Raw genomic sequence first — 8026 nt, forward strand, 5'->3', positions numbered from 1 at the left:
CAACCATAGAATCATCCAGGCCACTACAACCATAGAATCATCCAGACCACTACAACCATAGAATCATCCAGAACACTAGAACCATAGAATCATCCAGAACACTAGAACCATAGAATCATCCAGACCACTACAACCATAGAATCATCCAGACCACTAGAACCATAGAATCATCCAGAACACTAGAACCATAGAATCATCCAGAACACTAGAACCATAGAATCATCCAGACCACTACAACCATAGAATCATCCAGAACACTAGAACCATAGAATCATCCAGAACACTAGAACCATAGAATCATCCAGACCACTACAACCATAGAATCATCCAGAACACTAGAACCATAGAATCATCCAGACCACTACAACCATAGAATCATCCAGAACACTAGAACCATAGAATCATCCAGACCACTACAACCATAGAATCATCCAGACCACTACAACCATAGAATCATCCAGACCACTACAACCATAGAATCATCCAGACCACTACAACCATAGAATCATCCAGACCACTACAACCATAGAATCATCCAGACCACTACAACCATAGACCCATCCAGACCACTACAACCATAGAATCATCCAGACCACTACAACCATAGAACCATCCAGACCACTACAACCATAGAATCATCCAGACCACTACAACCATAGAACCATCCAGACCACTACAACCATAGAATCATCCAGACCACTACAACCATAGAATCATCCAGACCACTACAACCATAGAATCATCCAGACCACTACAACCATAGAACCATCCAGACCACTACAACCATAGAATCATCCAGACCACTACAACCATAGAATCATCCAGACCACTACAACCATAGAATCATCCAGACCACTACAACCATAGAACCATCCAGACCACTGCAACCATAGAACCATCCAGACCACTGCAACCATAGAATCATCCAGAACACTAGAACCATAGAATCATCCAGAACACTAGAACCATAGAATCATCCAGAACACTAGAACCATAGAATCATCCAGAACACTACAACCATAGAATCATCCAGACCACTACAACCATAGAACCATCCAGACCACTGCAACCATAGAACCATCCAGACCACTGCAACCATAGAATCATCCAGAACACTAGAACCATAGAATCATCCAGAACACTAGAACCATAGAATCATCCAGAACACTAGAACCATAGAACCATCCAGAACACTACAACCATAGAACCATCCAGAACACTACAACCATAGAATCATCCAGAACACTAGAACCATAGAACCATCCAGAACACTACAACCATAGAACCATCCAGAACACTACAACCATAGAATCATCCAGAACACTAAAACCATCCGGAACACTAGAACCATCCAGAACACTAGTACCATCTAGAACACTAGAACCATCCAGACCACTACAACCATAGAATCATCCAGAACACTACAACCATAGAATCATCCAGAACACTACAACCATAGAATCATCCAGAACACTACAACCATAGAATCATCCAGAACACTAGAACCATCCGGAACACTAGAACCATCCAGAACACTAGTACCATCTAGAACACTAGAACCATCCAGACCACTACAACCATAGAATCATCCAGAACACTACAACCATAGAATCATCCAGAACACTATAACCATCCGGAACACTAGAACCATCCAGAACACTAGAACCATAGAACCATCCAGAACACTAACACCATCCAGAACACTAGAACCATCCAGAACACAAGAACCATAGAACAATCCAGAACACTAGTACCATCTAGAACACTAGAAGCATCCAGAATACTAGAACCATCCAGAACACTAGAACCATAGAACCATCCAGAACACTAGAACCATCCAGACCACTAGAACCATCCAGACCACTACAACCATAGAATCATCCAGAACACTACAACCATAGAATCATCCAGAACACTATAACCATCCGGAACACTAGAACCATCCAGAACACTAGAACCATAGAACCTTCAAGAACACTATAACCATCCAGAACACTAGAACCATCCAGCACAATAGAATCATCCAGAACAATAGAAACATCCAGAACACTAGAACCATCCAGAACACTAACACCATCCAGAACACTAGAACCATCCAGAACACAAGAACCATAGAACCATCCAGAACACTAGTACCATCTAGAACACTAGAAGCACCCAGAATACTAGAACCATCCAGAACACTAGAACCATAGAACCATCCAGAACACTAGTACCATCTAGAACACTAGAAGCATCCAGAACACTAGAACCATCCAGAACACTAGAACCATAGAACCATCCAGAACACGAGAACCATCCAGAACACAAAAAGCATCCAGAACACTAGAACCATCCAGAACACTAGAAGCATCCAGAACACTAGAACCATAGAACCATCCAGAACACTAGAAGCATCCAGAACACTAGAACCATAGAAGCATCCAGAACACTAGAACCATCCAGAACAATAGAACCATAGAACCATTCAGAACACTAGAACCATCCAGAACACTAGAAGCATCCAGAACACTAGAATCATCCAGAGCACTAGAACCATAGAACCATTCAGAACACTAGAAGCATCCAGAACACTAGAAGCATCCAGAACACTAGAACCACAACAGAACCATCCAGAACAATAGAACCATAGAACCATCCGGAACACTAGAAGCATCCAGAACACTAGAAGCATGCAGAACCATAGAACCATCCAGAACACTAGAACCATAGAACCATCCAGAACACTAAAAGCATCCAGAACACTAGAAACATAGAACCATCCAGAACACTAGAAGCATCCAGAACACTAGAAGAATCCAGAACACTAGAACCATAGAACCATCCAGAACACTAGAAGCATCCAGAACACTAGAACCATCCATCAGAACACAGAATCATAGAACCATCCAGAACACCAGAACCACCCAGAACACTAGACGCATCCAGAACACTAGAACCATCCAGAACACTACAACCATAGAGCCATCCAGAACACCAGAACCATCCAGAAGAGGAGAATAATCTTTAAACAAGCCCCAGCTTCAGCAGGCCATACACACTGGGTGATGTAGTGTGTGAGCTCAGCAAGCCTAAGTATATCTCTAGTATACTGTAGTTCACAGTATACTGTAGTTCCTTCACGCTGCGGACAGAGAGTAAGACAATACATCCATTTACGTTGTTGCTTCATTCTGCTCCACAGATAAAGAACAGAGGAATGGTGTTGCTTCATTCTGCTCCACAGATAAAGAACAGAGGAATGGTGTTGCTTCATTCTGCTCCACAGATAAAGAACAGAGGAATGTTGTTGCTTCATTCTGCTCCACAGATAAAGAACAGAGGAATGGTGTTGCTTCATTCTGCTCCACAGATAAAGAACAGAGGAATGTTGTTGCTTCATTCTGCTCCACAGATAAAGAACAGAGGAATGTTGTTGCTTCATTCTGCTCCACAGATAAAGAACAGAGGAATGTTGTTGCTTCATTCTGCTCCACAGATAAAGAACAGAGGAATCATGTTGCTTCATTCTGCTCCACAGATAAAGAACAGAGGAATCATGTTGCTTTATTCTGCTCCACAGATAAAGAACAGAGGAATGTTGTTGCTTCATTCTGCTCCACAGATAAAGAACAAGGTGCATGAAATGAAGAACAAACTGAATGTACAAGAGACTTTCAGCCACTGTTAGAGGGTGGTGTTAGAGGGGTGGTGTTAGAGGGGTGGTGTTAGAAGGTGGTGTGAGAGGGTGGTGTTAGAGGGGTGGTGTTAGAGGGGTGGTGTTAGAAGGTGGTGTTAGAAGATGGTGTTAGAGGGGTGGTGTTAGAGGGTGGTGTTAGAGGGGTGGTGTTAGAGGGGTGATGTTAGAGGGGTGGTGTTAGAGGGGTGGTGTTAGAGGGTGGTGTTAGAAGGTTGGTGTTGTTAGAAGGGTGGTGTTAGAAGGGTGGTGTTAGAGGGGTGGTGTTAGAGGGGTGGTGTTAGAGGGGTGATGTTAGAGGGGTGGTGTTAGAAGGGTGGTGTTGTTAGAAGGGTGGTGTTAGAAGGGTGGTGTTAGAGGGGTGGTGTTAGAGGGTGGTGTTAGAGGGGTGGTGTTAGAGGGTGGTGTTAGAGGGTGGTGTTAGAGGGGTGGTGTTAGAGGGGTGGTGTTAGAGAGGTGGTGTTAGAAGGGTGGTGTTAGAGGGTGGTGTTAGAGGGTGGTGTTAGAGAGGTGGTGTTAGAGAGGTGGTGTTAGAGGGGTGGTGTTAGAGGGGTGGTGTTCCATTAAAAAGTTCCATTAAAAAGAAAGTGCTCTTTTATTATTAAAATCCTGTTCTCCCTCCATTTCAGACTTTTGATTCTCTCGCTCTCCTCCCCGTTCTCGGTCTTCACAAAGGAGTAGGGTGTGAGGAGTTGAACAGGAGAAGTTCTCTGTTCTCTGTCTTCACAAAGGAGTAGGGTGTGAGGAGTTGAACAGGAGAAGTTCTCTGTTCTCTGTCTTCACAAAGGAGTAGGGTGTGAGGAGTTGAACAGGAGAAGTTCTCTGTTCTCTGTCTTCACAAAGGAGTAGGGTGTGAAGAGTTGAACAGGAGAAGCTCCCTGTCTTCTCGACTTTGTATCCAGATCCTGTCTTATTGATGAATGGCTCTGAGACAGGCAAACAACAGCTCTCTACATAAACAACACTGTGATTGGAGAGTGGATGATACTCCCCTACACTCTCAATCTAACCGTTCCTGTAGCGCCACACACACACGCACACACACACACACACACACACACGGTCTTGGGTCGTTTGATAAAGCAGTAACCACAGCCGTGACTGTGACACTGTTGCCTTTACATGTTTATCGTCAGTAGCAGCAGCTCGGCTCTCCTCTCTCCAGATGATGTATGAGTTCATAATGAGGTCTGTTCCTCCCCTCTAAAACAATCTCACCCAAACTCTACACACACAGCGAGAAACAATCTGCCCTTAACTATTTCCAGATATGTCTTCACCCCATCATTGGCTGTACACTTCCATGGCTATTATGTATGAATATTCACCGAGACAAAAACGATTGCAAACACTTGAGACGTAAACTCTCCCAGTAGTTCATCTCCCTACCCGGTTCTACTTCAACTGTCATTTATTATGATTGAGTGTGTGTGTGTGTGTGTGTGTGTGTGTGTGTGTGTGTGTGTGTGTGTGTGTGTGTGTGTGTGTGTGTGTGTGTGTGTGTGTGTGTGTGTGTGTGTATTAGTGGGAGGATGGGAGTTGCGTGCAACGTGCGTGCGAGTGTGTGTGATATATGAAGCCCAGTGTATGAGTTATGGGCTCGTATAGTGTGATATACGCCCCTAAAACGCTGTTCTCCATAACTTCCCAAAGCAATGCACCCTGGGTCACACATCTCAACGGTATTAATGAAATGCAGGGAGGGGGAAAAACAATCATATTAATAAAAAATGATATGTTTATCTTTCCCACTGAAAATGTATTTCCTGCCTGAATTAGCCGAGTTCCCCTTAACCCACATTTACCAGATAATTGATGTGATACTAATGGTCCAGCTGGGATATATGGTAGACAGGACACCAGATAACACACTGCAGCAACTGCCTGTGACACATCTATCTACACTTCTAACAGGTTCTCCATCACTGTCTCTCGCTTTCTGTCTTTCTTTCTCATAACTATCAGTCACTCTCTCTCTCTCTCTGTTACTCACTCTCTCTACTCTTTCTCCCTCTGTTACTCACTCTCTCTCCTCTTTCTCCCTCTGTTACTCACTCTCTCTACTCTTTCTCCCTCTGTTACTCACTCTCTCTCCTCTTTCTCCCTCTGTTACTCACTCTCTCTCCTCTTTCTCCCAGCTCATGCTCTCTCTCTCTCTCTCTCTGTTACTCACTCTCTCTCCTCTTTCTCCTGGCTCATGCACTCTCTGTTACTCACTCTCTCTCCTCTTTCTCCCGGCTCATGCTCTCTCTCTCTCTCTCTCTGTTACTCACTCTCTCTCCTCTTTCTCCCGGCTCATGCTCTCTCTGAGTTGTTGCAGTCGATCCTCCATGTCTTTACTCTCCTGGGCCAGCGTCACTGTCTCCATGCGCAGCTCTCGCAGGTTCCTATGGCAACACACAATCAATCAACAACAATCAATTAACCTTATCAATCACTTATCAGACTAGAGAAGCATATACCAGTTCATCAATTACATTGATTACCTATTAGACCAGAGTAGAGCGTCACCTATCGATTCATCCATCTAAATCAAGTAACTATTAGCAAATGAGAAACACCAAGGAATAGGATCTATTTATTATGGAAAAACAGAAAGCAACTATCAGCATAAATAGACAAAGCCCATTTCCCAATGATCCAACGTCAAGAGAAAAGAATAGGGAACAATGGACAAAAGGGAGAAGACAAGAAAAATTAAATAGGTTGGACATTTTTATCACAAACGGAAGCACAACAACAAGAGCATTTTGGTAGATCCTTTACCTATGAGAACAAGCGTTGGTTTGTCCCTATCAACTCAGAGTTGAGCCGGTGTTGCTTTGGGGAAGAGAGCAACAAATGAACAACCCTTCACTTACCTGGCATTGAGCTTGACTGACTTGGGCTTGTTGGAAATCACCACAAAGTCATTCAGATTCATGGCTCCACTCTCTTGATCTTAGTTATTCCCTGTGCACCTTTTGAGTGACTTTTTACACACGGCTCCCTGCTGTAAAAAAAAAAACAAACAGATTAATCATATAAAACCTGCTATTTATTTCACTGATCAACCAGGTCAGGCTAAATTGCATAGTCAGGCAGTTAAAACCTAACCAAAATGACAGAATATTGTAATGGCTGTTAATAACAGCAACAGGTAGTTTTGAGGTATCAACACCTTCTGTGATTACACATGTTTGTTTAGGATAGCTAACTAGCTACCTACTGTACCAGACGTTAACGTTTTTGGCTAGCTAGACTGGCTAGTTTAATTAACTAGATAACGCAAGTTAGCTTTTATGTCACCTCCAGACCATCATAATTTCTCATGTTCTTTTTTAAACGTTATGTTAAATAATTACCTCCGATTTACCTTCTTGCGTCCCCTTTTAGCTATTTTAAACAAAGTTGGTTTCGAACAAACAGCAGCAAAACAGTTTCTTATCCTTTCTCAAGACAGAAACATTTGTGTATGGTTGTTTCTATGGAAACGTAACTCTCGCGACAGTCCACCCGAAAGGAGCAAGGATTTCCTTACCGGCACCTCGGGACTTACATTTTAAACTAAATGGATTTTTTTCGCTCACACTCTCCTCAAATTCTAATTTACAAAACTCCTGTAAATAACGCGTTCAAGGAATGAACTCTGACATCATATTCAAAGATAGGCAGACCCATATTGCTACTGCAATCAAGGACAGCTGGAATTATTTAATTAAAATCATTATAGGGTTCATATTAATTCATGTAGAGATTACGTTGTGATTAAAACCTTAATTAAATTAATCAGTGTGTCTAAATTTGCCATCAAATGAGCATAGACATTTGATCATATTTTTCTTTGTTTTTATATATTCAGAAAGCAGTACTTGCCTATTTGAGCATGACACCGAGACACACACTGTTTTCACATCTGATTCTTTTAGACGCGTTAAATAAGCGCTTTTAACACACATTATCTGGTATATCAGTCGCAGAATGTGTGTGTGTGTGTGTGTGTGTGTGTGTGTGTGTGTGTGTGTGTGTGTGTGTGTGTGTGTGTGTGTGTGTGTGTGTGTGTGTGTGTGTGTGTGTGTGTGTGTGTGTGTGTGTGTGTGTGTGTGTGTGTGCGTGTGTATCCTTGTATCCTGCAGCTGAAAAGAGCTAGGCCCGTGTCTCCAATAACAACATAGCCAGATCTCATTTGTATTCTGGGAAAACAAAATCTTTCAGATCTGCTATTCCAAAGGCAGTCTTCCAGATCAGGCCATACCTCCACCCCCTCTCCCTCTCCCTCTCTCTCTCTCTCTCTCTCTCTCTCTCTCTCTCTCTCTCTCTCTCTCTCTTCTTTCTCTCTCTCTCTCCCTCTCTCTCCCTCTATCACCCCAC

At 43.0% G+C, this 8026-nt stretch overlaps 1 long non-coding RNA gene across 1 annotated transcript; it reads right to left on the reverse strand.

The window, feature by feature from the left end:
* Positions 1-5572: 5572 nt before the first annotated feature.
* Positions 5573-7124, reverse strand: LOC135545323 (uncharacterized). Its single transcript, XR_010456454.1, has 3 exons — positions 7021-7124; positions 6538-6668; positions 5573-6063 (listed from the first exon to the last, which is right to left on the reverse strand). It is a non-coding gene; the product is annotated as an uncharacterized LOC135545323 (long non-coding RNA).
* Positions 7125-8026: the final 902 nt, after the last annotated feature.

Source organism: Oncorhynchus masou, chromosome 9 (genome assembly GCF_036934945.1).
Source record: "Oncorhynchus masou masou isolate Uvic2021 chromosome 9, UVic_Omas_1.1, whole genome shotgun sequence".
NCBI lineage: Eukaryota > Metazoa > Chordata > Actinopteri > Salmoniformes > Salmonidae > Oncorhynchus > Oncorhynchus masou.